The following is an 18277-nucleotide window of genomic DNA, read 5'->3' as shown; positions in this document are numbered from 1 at the left end:
GTTTATGTCATGAACAATTTTAATTTAGTTTTAAGTGTTTTGGAAAACTTTAGCCTGTAATTGCTTAAATAGGATGATCTTTTGGTTTAATACGCTATTTTGGAACTTTGCCTATACATGTGTACTTTGTGTGTTATGAAAGTATGTGCAGGATTTGTGTGAAGGGACTAGCTAAAAGGAGCTAGCCATCGCTGCCTTCAGTTTCCCACTCTCGATGAATTGCTTATGGGGTTGTAGTTAGATGTCTAATAACAAATATTGCAGGACTTTTTTATAATGCTAAATGGGGGAAAAGAAGAAGCAAAATTGAAAGTGGATGTTGTTTTGGGTTCTAGTTGATAAAGTATCATAAATTTCTTTAATATTGTGTATAGGTTAGTTAAGCTCTATTTTGTTCTGTTTTTGTTTGTCTTCTTGCTTTATATTAAAGTTTTTTTTTTTTTTTGCTTTAGTTGTGTGTATTTTATTTTCTTGTTAAAAAATACAAAAATATGTCCCTCTATTCTATTTGACTTTCCTGCTAAAATTTATCTAAGTATGTCATCATCAAAAAGGGGGAGATTGTTGAAGCTTAAGAGTTTTGATGATGATGAATAAAAGCAAACTTCAACTAATGAATTCTCTAAGGGTTCAATTAGAACAGGTGAAGTTGACTTTGGAAGTGGAAGAGTAACCTAACTATGAAGACTCAAGGAGAATCTAAAGAAAGTTAAAGAAAGTAGAGAAGAGTTCCTCCATGGAACTAACTAAGTTCCTTATCTAACAAGAGCTTGACAGCAAGTTGAGAAGATTGACTTGGTCTGCATTGAATACAACAAGTTCTATAAGAACTAGGCCTGCGAAGTTCAAATAAGGAGCTGGAGAATAATGGACGACATGAACTTAATCCTGGTCTGCGTGAAGGCCAAATATTCTTAACTTACAACGATTGATGAGAAAATCAAGCTAGAGAATATAATGTTTTGTTTAGTTTATTTTTCTAAGGATTGTTGTAAATATGTTAGGAAAGTTTATGAATGGAATTTATTAAAAGCGTGACAAAGCTTGGCAAGCTTTAAAGCTTTAAAAGTGGAAAGTTTATAAAAGATAAGTTTTAATTCATAAAAAGATTTTGAAAGATTTTATTTTATGAAATCCGGTTTTACAAAATGATATTCTTTTCATAAATTATTTGTTTGATAAGTTTTGTAAAAAGATTTTCTTCTCAAAATATTTACATAAAACGTGTTATTATGAAAATGGTGGTTTTAAAATTTCTATCTTTTGAAAACCCTACTTTACATACGAGTACTACTTGTATATAAAGTAGAATTCATAATTTGCACAACTTTGTGAGTTTATGCATGAAGAATCTGAAGAGAGCTCTAAAGTGTAAGTTTGCCAAGTCTAAAATTTGTCATATTAGTTTTAGATTCCATGTGCAGCTTTCCAGTCACATATTAGAAGTTAAAGAGTTTGTATTATTTTGGTTTAGGTAAGTGTTAAGCATATAAGCATATTGCATACAGATTGTAGGCTTCAAGGTTGAAGCTGAGTGTCTGAGCATTCTGGGAGTGCTGAGTGAATCTAAGTTAGGGACTTATATTGATTAGGATAGAGTCCTATCGAGTAGCAGGTTCAGTTAGGAACTTGTGAGAAAGGTCTGGATTATAATAGGTTGTAATAACTAGAATTGCTTTGGCCTGTTATAGTGGATTGATTCGGTGTTTGAAATCCCTTTGAGGGTCTAGGTTTTACTTCAAGTTGGGCCTTGGAAGGTTCCCTCGTAAAATCTTTTGTGCTCTGCTAAGTTCCTTTTATATTCTGTTTTAATTCCGCAAAAGTAGTCACTAGGAACTCACATAAAATTCACCCCCTTCCCTCTTATATTGTTCGTCTCAACTAACATTACCTACAACCGAATGATCATGTAAAGGGTCTAAATACCTTAATCCCAATCCTAAACCAATTATGATTCATTAGGAACTTCGAGAATCCTCTAGAAGGTTCTAATTATCCTTTCTCAAAGCATAAGGATTAGAGAAATTGATATTTAATAAAACATCTTTTTTTATGATCTTAATCCTGGTCAAAATAGAATACGTACGAATATTTGATCAACCAATCCGATTAGGAATCAAACTACGTACAAATTCTAATCTTTAGAAAACCATTGCAGAGCGATAGAACCATCGCACCGCGATGGACCGTGTCGCACCGTGATACTCTTATCGCATCGTGATGAGACTTGTTTTAGTCCGATTTAAATTCAGACTCTTTTCTAATCCTTTGACCCTCTTTTTTACCATAAATAAAGGTCGTATCACCCCCTTTTTATACCAACCATCATCATCAATACCCTCTCTAATATTCTCGATCTCTCTTGATTTTCATGTTCTAGCCTAGCCTTTTTTCAAAAAAAAAAAAAATGTTCTAGCCTATCCTAAACCCTTCCTAAACACATCCTTGATACTCTCCCCAAATAGTCACAATACCTCATTCACAAGATTTGAATACTCCTTGCCCTCCTCAACGTTGCCTTTGACCTCGATGTGAAAGGTCGGTAGATCTCAGGGTTTGGTCCCAAATCTATATTTTAATTCATATTAGATTTATTTACTTTATATATTTTTCTTGAAGTTTACTAACGTGCGTATTGTTTTAATAGCAAGAAAGCCGAGGCATCAAGGTGAATAGATCTCCTATCTTTATTCTTTGATTTTGGATTAGAAACCATGTTTAGAATATTATTTTAATTCCTAGTATCATGTTAGGATGTTATTATGATTTCTAGTATTGATCATGATTAGGATGTTGATTTTGATTGATAGTATCATATTTAGGTTAAAGCTTTGATTTTTATTGTTAGTGACATGCTAGGATTTGTTATTAATCCGATTAGTATCATGCCTAGGATCTTACTAACGATGTTTTGATGATTTTTTATATAATGATAATTGTTGTGTCGATTATATCTTGCTTGATTATTCATGATTTATTGTTATTGTTTGATCACGCCAGTTTTTGCAGGTTTAAAGGGAGTTTGTATTTGAAATCACGCCTAATAAGATAATTAATAATTTGATTTAGGCTAATATGATTTTAATTAGAGTGATCACCAATAATAGATTTAATTGTGCATTAATAATCATTCAACGTAGATTCAATATGCTTAAGATTAAATTGATGTATGTATGTTGATCAAAAAGCACACCTGAATATCATAAGAATTAAGTAGAGGCCGATTTAGATTCGTACCATCATCCTCGAACATCCACTCATGGTTTTGGACCACTATGGAGTTACTGAGCTCTGTGATTGTGAATGGGGTGTAACATTCACACCCGTGAACGGTTTACAAGTATCTAAAACTTGTTGGTGACTCTTCTATCTTTAGCTTCTTTCCCTTTAGATTCCGTCATGCCTAAAAGCATGAATCACGGTGGGGTTCAAAGTTTGAGTTTGAAAAATTCCCTACAATGTGTACACCTTTAATAGGTCTTTTGAGGGTTGTAATACGGTTAGGTTAAAAATTGAAGAAAAAAGGATAAAAAGCTCAAGATCCAAGAAGAGGCCCTAAGAAGTGAAATTGTGCATTTGAATATTGAATTAGAAAGCTTGAGGTTTCCTCACTTTTTACCTTTGTTTTCGATTTTGCTTTGTTGAACTCTTTTCTAATGCAAATTGTTTTTTTTTTCACGTAAGCTTTTTGCACTTTTATCTTGTATATAATGTTAAATGAGTTTCACATCATCCCATATCGAGGTTTGGCCGATGTGAGTTGAAAATATGAAAGTCAAACGTTAGTGAGGCTCAAATGGTTTCCAAGAAAAGGGATATGTTTTATGAAGGGTTAAGTAACTAATTATGATGGGATACAAAGGTTGTCTAATGTCATTGGTATACCTTGTGCTTGATATTTATTTATTTTTTTAGTAAGTAAGTGTGAATTTTACTGCTAAACCACACCATTACACCGAAGTACCAAGAAAGGGAGCAAGACAAGAGGCAGCAGCTGCCAAGTAAACCCTAAGGAGTAGGACTATACAATTAGCTCCTCAAGTGATTTCCTATCATTACATTTTACCTTCTTAGAACTAAGACCTAGAAATCTATTTCTAATATCTATCTTTATATGCTTTATAATAGTATCTATACAAAGAAATTTTACGTCCCAAAGAGCTATATTCCTAGCTCTCTAAATTTGATAGGTCACAGCCAAAACACAAGCTTTGATCAAGACCTTTTGAAAACATGTAGCAACTTCTCTAGCTCTTCTGCAAGCTGCACTAAAAGTAGAAAATTTGGCACATATGATAAAACTACAATCAATTTGCTCAAATATCTTTTTGCTAAGATCAAATGTTCATGACTTTCACTATAATCTTCACATAGCAAGCAATTTGGGCTAATGTCAGCACTAAAGCTCAACATTCTATCGCTTGTCATTAGTCTTTCTTGCATTGCCAGCCAAATATTAATTGATGCTTGGGGATACCCATCATTCCCATACAAATTTTTCCAAGGAATATATGTTATTCTCAAGTCGAAGAAAAGCATAAATCTTGCCGATCATGTAGTTTCCTTGCCCAAAATTAGTATGACTATACATTAACTTCATTTTTTCTTTCACATCACATATCTTCTTCCAATACCAACTAGTCTCAGCTTAAGGCTAGTAATCATATCAGTTTTTATTCTTTAAGTAAACAACATTAATCCATCTGACCCAAAGATTTTCTTTATTCTCAGCTATTGCCTAAACATTTATACCCAATGTTGTAGTGTTCCACGTTTCAGGATACTTTATAACAAGTCCACCTTCCGAATTTAGTTTACAAATCTTATCCCATGCTACATAACCTGGGTTGTAGTCTGTAGACTACCATGTCATAAGAAATTCCTACATATTGCATTAATCTGAGTAAAAATAGCTTTTAACAAGACCATAATTTGTGCCTAGTATACCTGGATACTTAGCAGAAAATTTACAAGGGTAACGCTAGCTAAAAAAGATAAATGTATGGAGATCCTAGCACACATTTGTAAATTAGATGCTCACAATCAATTATAGTAAGCCTCTTTGAACATGTAGGAACATGCACCAAGATATCTAAAAGGAAGCTTGCCCCTGCTGAAACTTGTCATGTATAGAATCTGCTCAAGCATATCATTTCTAGTTCCAACACGGAACACAGCAGTCTTTTTTACACTAGCCTTCAAACCAGTTTATTTTTAAAAAGCCTCAAAACCCTTCATCTCATAAGTTTTACTTGTTTAATCTCACCTTTCCAACAGAGAATTAAATCATCTACAAAGTATAGATGGATTAGACAAACAGCTTTGTATCTAGGATGATACTAGAACTCAAAATTTATACTTACTATCTTCAGTATCCTTGATAGTTATTCAATATAGAGTACAAACAACAAAGGAAAAAGAGGATCTCCTTGTCAAGCCTCTCTTAGAGCCAAAGAACCCATGCATAGTGCCATTAATCATAAAAGAAAATCTTGAGATCTAACACATATCATGATAAGGTTTATGAAATGAGTTGGAAAGTTCAAAGCTTTCATTATATCTTCTACGAAATCCCACTCTATAGTGTCATATGCCTTTTTGAGATCCATCTTGATAAAACAACCAGGATGAGCAGAGCTTCTAGTGTATTGTCTTACTAGATTTGGCACACCATTATGTTATAGATAATATGTCTACTATGCACAAAATCACCTTGATTATCAGTAGGATATCACGTAGGGCATGCTTTAATCTTTCATAAAACACCTCAGTGATGCATTTATAGACCACATTGTTGCATGAAACGAGTCCAAACTTAGTCACATGTACATGACATTTAGTCTTGGGAATCAGAGTGATAGAGGTTGTGTTTATCTCTTTTAAGAACTTCCCAGTTTGCAGAAAATTCAGCACAACATCCCTAAACTCCTCACCAATAATATCTTGGCTTTTTTTAAAAGGAAAAATTACTCTCACAGCCATCAGGTCCTGAAGCTTTATTTTAATTTATGGAAAACATGACCGCTTTCACTTCCTCTTTCCTAAAAGATTGAGAGATAAAATCCTATATTTCTTCTAAAATCACAGGACCTTTTTGAACAACATGCTCATTAACATATATTCTATTAGGATCAGAAGATCCTTGAAGAACATTGTTATATTCAATAAAAGCTTTTGGCACATCAGTCTCGGTAATCTCTCCTTGCATGTTCTGAACATAGTAGATATTGTTCTGCATCTGTCTCGTCTCTTCCTAAGAGATCTATGAGAGATTTTAGTATTCTAGTCTCCAGCCATGATCTAATCAACCTTATATTTCTATATCAAGAATTATAGCTGTCTTGAGCTTGAACTAGCTATTTTCTGGCATTTAATTCCTCTTCTCTCACATTAGGATCCCTAGGGTTTTTATGAAGAGCAGTTCGACATATATCCCAGTAAGACTTGGCTAGATTATACTAAAATTTAATATTCAACACAACACTTTTATTTAAATTGACAAAAGCTTTCTCTTTTTTTTATGAAACCCTCAACAACAGCTTTCTAACCTTGTGCATGGTTAGGTTTTTTTTTTTTTGGTGAATTGAAATGAAATGATCGTATGCAAAACAAATAAATGCTCATGTTATTGATGAAGGGATCAAAAGTACTAATATGAAAGACACATAGTATACAAGAGAAAAGGAAACCTATCCTAGCCTAGACTTATTAGGAGGAAAAGGTTAGAACAAAAAGAAGAAAAAAAGCATGAAATCTTGCATTTGAAACTCGCCTCAAGCTTCTTCTTGGCTACCCGAAGAATGACTTCTTTCCGCGTGGGGAGGGAAAGAAGTTTGTTGGTGTCCTAGAGCCAAGATTTAAATGAAATATGTTACCAATTAATTTGGTGCTTTAATTGGAAGGAGAAGTAGACGGGGTGGCACTCCTATTATTCTTCCTACTGCAACTATTGTTGTTGTTGCTAGCATTTTTCATGAGATCTCCATTGATCTCAATCCCATAGTGTATGCCAAATCAAATGTGCTTAGTCTCGGAAACCTTGTTTAAATATGGCTTATATGTACTTGGGTAGGAGATTTGTGATAAAGAGACGTAACGTACCATCTCTTTCTCGTCAGGGGATTAAACCATTTATGCAGAAATTTGCTTTCACCTATTCAAGTACACGGTGAACCCTTTGTTATCCTTTTTCTTAAGGATTTCTTGCTTAACCCATAATGTCTTGACCTGTATATTGCACTTAAACCTCATAACAAAGTGATACGTGATTTCATCCTATTTTAATTTTTAGTGCTCTTGCTACCAAGTGAGATGAACCATTGTTGGCATATATGTTTGAAGGAGAGAAGAAAAACTACAAAGTGTAGTGAAGTCTCTACTCCCTTAATTAATCTCCATGGTAACGAAATATTTCTTCTAGTAGAAGATTGAAGTGTCAATATATTTGAACTTGAGGATGTTGGTCGAAAAGAGCTTTTCACGAAGTTGTTTTTTGATGGTTGAGATATCCATTGGTTGCTCATGGTAATTATGATCTTTAGTAAGCTTGCTTAATTTCTCTTCCACCTTTTGTATTAATTCATGAAATGTATTTTGTTACACAATTGTCAATCGACTAGTTAGACCTTGTAACATAGCTGCAAGTCCATGCATTGACGAACTAATGGAGTTTATCAAAGTCTTTCTCAGTTGCCATTTTCTGAGAAGGTAGTGAAGATGATGGAAATGATAAAAGTTCTTCTAAAGCTAGTTGAACATGAGTCTGAAAATTGTTCCTCTTGGATCAAGAAGGTGTTGTGGAGTTGAATCCTCTTGAACTAACCTTCCTTTAATTTATATATACCATGTCCAAGTGATGTGAAACTAAATGAGCTCGTTTAAGGGTTTGACTCAATACTCGACTTGAGAGGAAAAGCTGTGAATAAAATTTTGAAAAAATATGGAAGAGTACCTCCCCACTCACATCTTTGATGACAGAAAACTGCATATTAATGGTCTTAAATTAGTATATGATCATAGACAATATAGTGCGTGACTTAATGACAAACTGTGTATAACGACTCGTTTCCTTTGTGATTAAGTGAGTTTTTTACACTAGTAATATGATTGTATGGATTGACATAAAAAGGTGGTATGAAAATAAGAAAAACACAGGAACAAAATAGCATAAAAGACCAAAAATGCACCGACTAGACACAAAATTGGATTGCTATGATACGAAATAATAGTCGTGTCACATCATAAATTGACGTGGCGCAACACTTGGTTGACTTGTCATGTCAAATCTGACGTGGTGCGCCAATTTATGAATCTAGTTTTTTTAAATATGCATAGGAGGAAGGAGGGATAAGGAAAAGGCGGGTTACATTGCAGGTTATGAGTGAATTAGCTAATAGTTTTTGAGATGTCAAATTAGGATAAATGCCCATCTATAATGTGCCTAAGAGGTGTAAAGGTGGTCCAGTTTTGTTATAAAAAGAAGTGGTTGGACTCATACCCAAAATCTTAACCAACAGACTTTGAGAAGGTCTCCCAAGCTCTTCCCATAGCTTGCCGGATATGTGATATTGAAGATAACTCTATCTGTTAGTTCCTATTAGTTTTGTATGAAAGCAATAACATTGATAGCTAGGTTGTATATGATGAATGAATTTTCTAATAGAGTTTAGTGTGGGCTATGTTGTTTGAGAAGGAATTTGAGCTAATTCCCAACCCTCCTTTGTTCCTTAGTAGAACGCCACAATTTAATATGATCGCATGTATAAATATTGTCCTTATCACGCTTATCTTGCAATGATTTGCTTTGATGTAGCACATAAATCTTATCTTGTTATCTCTTCCTAGGATCGTCGAAACAGTCGATGATGAGAGATTTAATGAATTAGACATTCGACTTATTTAATAGTTAATGAAAAAGGATATAACATAATTAATCACTTCAAAAAACTATTAAGTTGGATGCCCATAAGAACACAAGAAGGATAAGGTATATGGAGCTAAGCTAGAGGAAGAAGTGATTTTTAAGTTGTACGACAGAGCCACAGAGTAGGAGGGGGGACGCATACACACATATATATATATAAGGGAATGGAGGGAATAAGAAGTCTTACCGCCTACCCATTCTTTCTCCTTTCATCTCTCGTTCTCTAATTCCTCTCACTTTCTTTCACCTATCGTTCTCTCACTTTCTATTGTCCCTCTTCACTAATAGCAAGGATGATTATTAACGCATACAAATTAAACATATAGATCTTTCCTATTTTTCTCTCTTCCAATTTCCCATTAAAGCACATTCCATTATTGAAATAGCTTTTGAGGTATATCACCATGAATTGGGAGCTTTCTTGGGAAGCGCTTGAGGTGGTGGCAGTGTGGGTGTAATAGAATTGCGACAAGAGAAGCAAAGTTTGAGATGTATATATATATATATATATATATATATATATATATATATATATATATATATATATATATATATATATATACATTTGTAGTTAATCCGTCAGTTATTGTCTTTATTTTATATACCATTTTTTGTTTAAATCCATTTAACTTTTGTATACTTGTATTTTGTTGAAGTGTAGACCCGATATCATTTTTATATTTTTATGCTTATGATATTTTTTTCTACATCTGTTGTTTTTAATGATTGTTATGAGTTAGTTTAAACTTGTTTAATTAAATTGCGAGCATTTTTGTGATATATTTTTTTCGTGGGCTATATGAGGTGGATTAGGAAAGGGGATGGTAAGCTGGCCGTGGATGTGCGAAGTGGATTTGTGGCATATTTGTGCGAGGTTAGGTATTTACGGAAGAGAGTTTGGGGTATATTCCTTGAGGGTTGATGTGGTGGTGAAGGTTAACAAGGGAGTTATGGTGGAGGATAAGTAGGGTGTGGGGTGAAGCTTAAAGGGATCTTTTTATTTTTTTACCTTTTTTTCTAAGCCATCCTTCCTCACTAAATTTTTTACAGTTTTCTATGGCCGTAAAAAATATCCGATAACTTTTGGTCATTATTTGTGGGGAGTCAATTTGGTGATGGTTGGGTCATTGGTAATTTCAGATGGATAATGATCGTCGGTGCTATCTACCCACCACATGAATGTAGACAATGAGATACCAACGACCAGTTGTAGTGTGAAGGCTTTACCACTGTTTTCCCAAGTTTCACCAACAATTTTGGGTCGTTTCAACTAGCCTTTTCTGGTTGTGTGAGGGGTTAAAGTTATATTTCCTTAATAGATAAGATTGGTGGTTTAGGAATTAGGTTGAGTTTTGATGGGGAAAATTGATGAGTTTAAGTGGGTTAAATTAGGAGGAGTTTTTTCTCATTTCTCTTTTTCTCTATAACACTCTCTTACAGTGTGTTTGGATAATGAAAGGGGAAGGAAAAGAAGGGGATCGGAGGGAGGGGAATGGAAGGGAAGAGAAGAATAATGAGTTTTCTTTCCAAACCTTTGCATTGTTGTAAAGATCAATTATTTCTTCAATTTAATCCCTTTATTTCTCTCCCCCTCTAATTCTCTTATATACTATCTTTGGATAGAGTGAAATTAAGGAAAAGAAAGAGAAGAGAAAAGAAAGGATGCATCGTTATTTAAATGGATACCTAAAGCAAGGAGGGAAGGAGAAGGAATTAGAAGGATCCATTTTCCTTCCCCTTTTAATAAACCAAATCTCTTCATTGTTGAAGACCTTCTCCCTCCCGTCACCTCCCTTTCCCTTCCCTTTTTTTCCTTCACCTCCCTTTCCCTTCCGTATTGTTATCCAAACATAGTGTAAGTTTCTTCCCTTATTCATTAACCAAATGAAAGATAATTCATCCTTCCATTTTCCTTCCCTTCCTTTCCCTCCATTTTCTTCAATCCAAAAAAATTGTTAAAGTGGTGGATTTAATTAATTATATATATTTTCATTTTTACTAAAAGAAAATCATATTAAGTTAATAAAAAAATTGATTTTCTCATATTAAGTTACATCTTATGAATTTGAAGATAGCTCATACCCTAAGTGACTATATACCCCACACAAATTACAGAATAAAAGAGTAGTACTAAGGCCTTGTTCTTTTGCTTTGCTCTGCTCTACCCTACTCTGTCCGGCTCTGCTGAAATCTACTCTGCTCTACCCTGCTCTATTTAAAAATAATAATAATAATAGTAACTATTTAATAAAAATAAAAACTATTCATATTTATTAATAATAACTAATATTTATAGATAATAATAATTAATATTTTATAATAATAATAATAATTAATATATAATAATTGATAATAATAAATAATATTTAATGAAAATAACTAATATTTAATATTATTTAACACATTTTCTAAAGTTATTAAATGATTAAAAAAATCTATAATAATAATAATAATAATAATAATAACAATAATAATAATAATAATAATAATAATTAAATGCTGAAATCTACTCTACTCAGCCCTACTTTGCCTGCTCTTCTCTGCTCTTCTAAAATCTTCTCTGTTCTTCTGAAATCTGCTCTACTCTTCTCTTCCCTACCCTGCTCAGCTATACTTAGAAGCTCAAAATACATTTCAAAGTAGTGTACTAATTTTGACCATGTTTAATTATCAACATTAATAATGAATTTAATTATTTTGCTTGTTTTAAGCTAATCGTAATGTATACTTTTAATACATTGAATTTTTTAAAATAATTTTCTTAAATAATACTTCCTCCGTTTCTTTTTAGTTGACACGTTTCTTTAGTCACGTTTTGCACAAATTCAATCGTTAATATCTCAACCTAACGATAGATAAAAATTATAAAAAGTTGATATTTTGAAAATTTATATCGTGACAAATCTAATAAGATCCTACATGACTATATTTTTCATTACATATAAATTACAAAACATAGTCAAAGGGAAATGTGTAAATAGTGCTCAGGGCCCAGGCCCAGCTTCTTGGGGTCCAAGGCCGATCCAAGCCTCAATGCAGCAAGGGCTTCTTGGTCCTCATCGTCCTTCTCAGGATATAATGTTTCGGGTCCTTCTTTTTTTGCTTCAGGTTATGTGCCTACCAACATTGAGCAAGCTATGCATACTATGTTCTTGGTCGATCTAAACTACTACGTGGATACCGGTGATACATCCCACATGACACATAGCTCAAGGTAACTTGTCGTCTTATTCTCATTTATGCAAAAATAAAAAATAATACGATTATTGTTGGTGATGGTAGCAAAGTTTCAATTAAAGGTTATGGTTACAAATCCTTAAACCACAACACACTTCCACTCATGAATGTTCTACAGGTCCCAAAATTAGTCAAAAATCTCATTTCTATTAAGAAATTCACTATTAACTATAATGTTTCTAATGAGTTTGATCCTTTTGGGTTTTCTGTGAAAGACTTGTAGATGGGGAGCAAAATAGTGAGATGTAATAGCAGTGACGATCTTTATCCTTTCTTCACAGATCGTTAAGTCATTTCAACTTCCATTCCGTCAACTTTTGCAATTTTTTCTCCTTGTGTAGGTCACCCGGGAAATGCAATTTCTTAGTTCTTTGTGTAGTAGACGTTTCAACTTCCATTTCATCAACTTTTGTTTCTCCTAGTGTATGGCATTCTCATCTAGGTCATCCGCAAAATGCAATTCTTAGTTCTTTGTGTAGTAGCAAACTTATAAATTGTAATAAGGCATCAAAATATGTTTGTCATTCTTGTCCTTTGGGAAAATTAATGAAATTGCCATTTTACGATTCAATGACTCACACTACTATGTCGTTTGATATAGTTCACAGTGACTTGTGGATATATCCTATACTTAGTTCTCTTGGTCACAAATACTATGTTTTGTTTCTTGACAATTACACGAATTTTTTATGGACCTTTCCGATCTCATCTAAGTCTCAAGTCTATAATTTGTATATTCGAGTTGGAACATATATTTGTACCCAGGCCAATTTGAGAGAGGAGTAAAAGCGTTTCAATGTGACAATGGCCATGAATTTGCCAATTGTCCATTTAAAAAATTATGTCAACAACATGGCATGAATTTTTGATTTTCTTATCCCTACTCCTCTCCTCAAAATGGCAATGCCGAGAGAAAAAAAAAGACGATCAATAATATCGTTCGTAATCTTCTTTTTCATGCATCCATGCCGCCTTCTTTTTGGTATCATGTTCTAGAAATGGCAACATAACTTCATTATATCTTACCTACAAATATTCTAAGCTATAATTCCTCGACTCAAATACTCTATCAAAAGAATCCCGATTACTTTGATCTTAGGGTGTTCGATTGTCTATGTTACCCTCTTTTCCCTTCCTCCAAAATTCACAAACTTCAAGATCTAAGTAGTCCTTGGGTTTTTCTCGGATATCCATCCAATCATAGAGAGTAGAGTATAAATGCTATAATATGTCGAGTTGAAAGATTATTATAGCTAGACATGTATGCTTTGATGAGTCGGTATTTTCATTTTCAAATATTCACACTCCCAAACCTCATACTTGTGATTTTTGGGGTAGTGAATCGAGTCTCCTTGACAGCCTCTTAGTGCATCATCATCTAGCTCACTCTCCGGAGCAATGTGCCCCTACGTCACACACCACAAACCCAGCAAGTGTTGGTGCGGGGGGGTAGTGCGCGCAGCCAACCCCATAGAGCAGCATGCCTTGCAAGGCACAACAACACAGCATATGGAGCAGTACACTTCGCATCCAGGTTGCGATATTTCACCCACCACTACAGCCTAGTCCGGGGTAAACTGCCCAGCCCTATACTAAAGCAGTCTCCCTCTCGCTCCTCTCCTCCTGTGTGTTTATCTTCCCCCATTGCCTAGCAGCATGGCATTGTGCCACCTCCTACTATCCCCGCCGGGCTACAAGCGGGCAATGGTGCAGATGACACTGCGTATGATCAAGACGAGCAACCCTTCTCTTCTACTGCACATCACTCTCCGAACCCTAATACCTCCTAACCACACTCACATCCCATGGAAACACGTAGCAAACACGGGATTGTCAAGCCAAATCAAAAGTACCATGACCAAGCACACAACATTTCTACCTCCATATCGCCTATTCCAAAGAACCCGGTCCATGCCTTACGTGACCATGATTGGAAACTTGTTATGCAGGAAGAATATGATGCTCTAATTGCTAATGGAACTTGGGATTTGATTCCGAGATCGTCTAATGTCAATATTATTCAACCTTTGTTGATTTTTCAACATAAGACTAATTTCGATGGCTCTTTTGAGAGGCATAAGGCATATCTTGTTGATGATGGTAAAACGCAGAGGGAAGGGATTGATTGTGATGAAACTTTTAGTTCGATCGTCAAACCGGCTGATATTCGGGTGGTTCTTATATTAGCATTGCTTTGTCTTGCTCTAATATCATGTTAGAGGACCAACTCAACCAAAAGCTTAAGATGATGGTTGAGGTCCAAGAATATGTTTTATACTCTATCAATATCAACTGAAAGTGAGAATTAAATATGTCAATGGAATGGTGAAAGTAGAGTATTTTTAACAAATATGATTAGTCAAAATGATGCAACTACTAAGAAATCGAGGTAGTTTAAGCCCTTAAGGGTAGAGCGCTCGTCATGTGGTGCATGACATAGCATTAACAAACATAGAATGAGGTGATGACTGATGAGGCTAGAGGCAGAGCCACGAAGGCACAAGGGGTAGCACATGCTAAACTTGAAAAAAAAAAAAAAAAGTTCAAAAAGACTTGTTATCTTAAATAATCGGTCTCTTTGAGGCTACTATAACAAATGTCAAAAAACTCGCCGCTTTGAGTGCTTTCCATGTTAAAAGAAAAGAGACATGTTATATATAAAACAAGTCTCTTAGGTTATAATTTTTTTTTTTTTATTGAACCTTCTTTTTATGCTAAAAGAAAAAAGTCTTGTTATATATAAAACAGGTCTCTTAGGTTCTATTTTTTTTTTTTTAATTATTGAAACAAATTACTTTTACTTGTATTTGTACATAATTTTTTTTATACTTTTGAATGACTCTCATTTAAGTTATTAAAATTTATCTACCAAAATGAATTTTTAAATTCAAAGGTTAATTATTAAACGATAGTACTAGTATATAATACAGAACATTTTTCTAATTTTTTTTTTCCTTATTATTCTATACTACCCCTTCTTAGAATTCTTGGATCCTCCACTGGATGAGGCCCACTAGATTTTCAATGCATAGCATCAATCTTTTCATCCAAATAAGCCATGTATATCTAAGAGAGAATAAGATGTCCTAAGTGCAAAGGCTTCAACTTTATTCTTTTCTTTCTTTAACTAAGATCTTGGTATTTACGAATATGAATATTCATAAATGACAACAACTTACATTAACTTAATTGTTCAAGAATGAATCCAATCATGAATAATACATTAATACAAAGTAATTCCAGAACTTATCCTATTTTCATGGTTCGTTGAATATGGCTAGTTGTATTTCTTCCAGAGGGACTTTTTTTGGGGTTATATGGAAGAATATATGACCTCTTTTGACAATCTATAAATATAGAAACTTTATAAGGGTTTAACATCAACAACAAGAGTAGTGAAAACATCTTTGAGAGAGAAAGACAACCACTATCAAAAGTGAGGGATTTCATAAAAACTCTAATTTTAACTTAGCAAAATCCTCTTGTAATCCTATTATCATCTTATAATAGAAAAATTAGACTATGAGTTTATCACTCCCATGAATTGTTAGTTTTTCACTCATTTTGAAATTTTCGTGAAACCAAATTAATTCTTGTTTTATTTTTTTTAGTTACATCATGATTTTTGTTTACAACTTCTATTGAATTTGTGTTATTAGCTGGGGAAAGAGCAAGTTCATCAATCAAGTGTACATTAGTTTTCCTCATTAATTTGTTCGTGTTTGCATGTTACTGTGTCATAATTTAATATTAAATATCTCCATACCATGCATATTTCTAGGGTAATAGACATACGCCAATCGTCAGGTGGACAAAAATAAAGATTGAATTATATATATTTCATATACTCAAAAACTATATGTTATATTTTTCCAAAATCTGCGTAACCATGTGCATGCTTTCGCACTTCTATAGAGTGCATCATAAACTTCATGTGCCCCAAGTAATTAGGAATAGTATTTTATTGTTACTGTTGAGATTTTCTCAAAATTTCAGGAAAACCCAAATATTCAATTTGGGTAATGAACTCACGCAGCAGACATTTCTATTGTTGGAAAGATAAACTATTTTTGAAAGGGTACCTTTTTTTTGAACTTTGAGTCCATATCATTTGTTGATGATTGACACCTGGCTAGGTTAGTCATCTGCTTAGTTGGAATCCTTAATCCTTTAATTTGTGTACTTAATTAAATAATTAGTCAGATTCTATAAGATTACACAAATCCACGAATCTCATTGGTCTAGGAACTAACATTCACGTGGGCGCAAGGTTAAAGTACATCGATCGTAGTCTTTATGATTAGTGTCTAAAACAACCTCCCAACCATAAGTATGCATTAGCATTAATAAAGTGCTAGAGTGGTATGATTAAGATTATAAATTTGGTTAAAAGAATTTTAGGTACAAAAAAAGAGGGAACATTTTCAGGTTGAGTTTTCTCTTTTTGGGTTTTCACCGAGGTACAAATTGTTAAGTCACCATTTCCTCATGTGGTTGTGGCTAAAATGTCTGCTATTGTAAATTTAACTCAATAAATAACTATTAAGGGTTGTATATGCCTTAAAAGTTTTAGTTATTGTTGCTTGATGGAATTTTAAGCACTCGCTTACACATGCACATGTATGCCAGTTGCTCAAAGTTGTGCATTGCTATAATGACTATATAAGGTGGAATTTGGAGGGAGAGAAAAACTCAATTGGATACAAAGAACTCTTACCGTCCTAATTTAGTTGTCTTACAAATCTTGCACGGAATTTTATGTGATAAGTTGTTGTTAGCTTACTAAATGTATCTTGATAAACTAAATAGATTAAAGAAATTGTGAGGATGGACATAAAAGAAAAGCATGACACGATTGGGATTGAGGGAGGAGTGGAGATGGTGCAGTGGTAGTTACAAAGGGACCGATAATAGGTATGGTTGAAAAAGGTTGCAAGAGATGGCTAGGGCAACGAGGGCAATAACTACAAATAGGATGGATAACTATATGAGAATTCCTTTATAGTACGTCAGTAGCAAAGTACCGATAATATGGACATAATTTGATCATAAGTTTCTTAGCTAAAACTGCCCAAAATATATTGTAACCAACTATGTTACTTTGCATTTGAATATCAGAATCTATACCATGTAACATCAACATAGGAATTGGATCCGACCACTAAGTATATCATAGTACCACTTTGTAATTGTTTATTCATAAAAGATGGTGGCTGTTGTGATAAAATTGTTCATCATGCCTTGAAAGAATCCGATGCAAGAATTAGTGGACGAGAATGCGGCTCTTCTTACCTACTAATAGGGAGACAAATTACTAGAATTACATAATAAAGAGAACGAGAACAAATTAAATTAGAAGAATATTCAACATCTTCAATAAATTTCCTATATGGTAACATAGTGAAAAAGAAAACGTATGATATTGGATTTGACTAGTTTAAGTTACTATAGAGTCTAAACACGTTCCTTTTGCTCTTTCTTGGGTTTGAGGGGCAGGGAGTATGTGTCAATATAAACTACTTTGTTTTAAAAAAAAATAATAATAAATAAATAAAATATTAATGTTGCTACTTTTACTTTTGCACTATTACAATTCTTATTTCAATAAGCACTAGGATCTTAAAACAATACATTTATTTATTGTATAGAAATATAATGGTAGATACGATTTTATCCTTATAATTTATGTCTTATTATCCAACCAAACCTTAACCCATCTTCACCTAATTGCATGAATTTGAGTTAGGTTGAGTATAAACACCTCTTAAAAGCCCTACATTTTGTTAGCGTAAACCCTAACTTCTTTCTCTCTTTCGATCTTCTTGAGGTTGTGACTCCTTACGTGTTACATCTCTTTGATTACCAACACACCAAGCAGTCCCAAATGTTTTGCATTGGTTATAAATTGTGAAAAAGAAGTCAATGGACAACTAACATATAAATCTAGTAGGTTATATTAATCTTACTTTTATCAGATCAAATGATTTGAAACTCTTAAGTTCGTATAAGTTTAGTTTTCCTTTTATATTCGTTATAATATTGAATGACCCTCACTCCCCATTTTCTTAAGCTACAAAGTTTGAATTTTTCACAATTCAAAAAACACTTTTTTGCCAT

Source organism: Chenopodium album, chromosome 10 (assembly GCF_948465745.1).
Source record: "Chenopodium album chromosome 10, dcCheAlbu1.1, whole genome shotgun sequence".
Lineage (NCBI taxonomy): Eukaryota > Viridiplantae > Streptophyta > Magnoliopsida > Caryophyllales > Amaranthaceae > Chenopodium > Chenopodium album.
Note: the sequence above shows the minus strand (reverse complement) of the source record.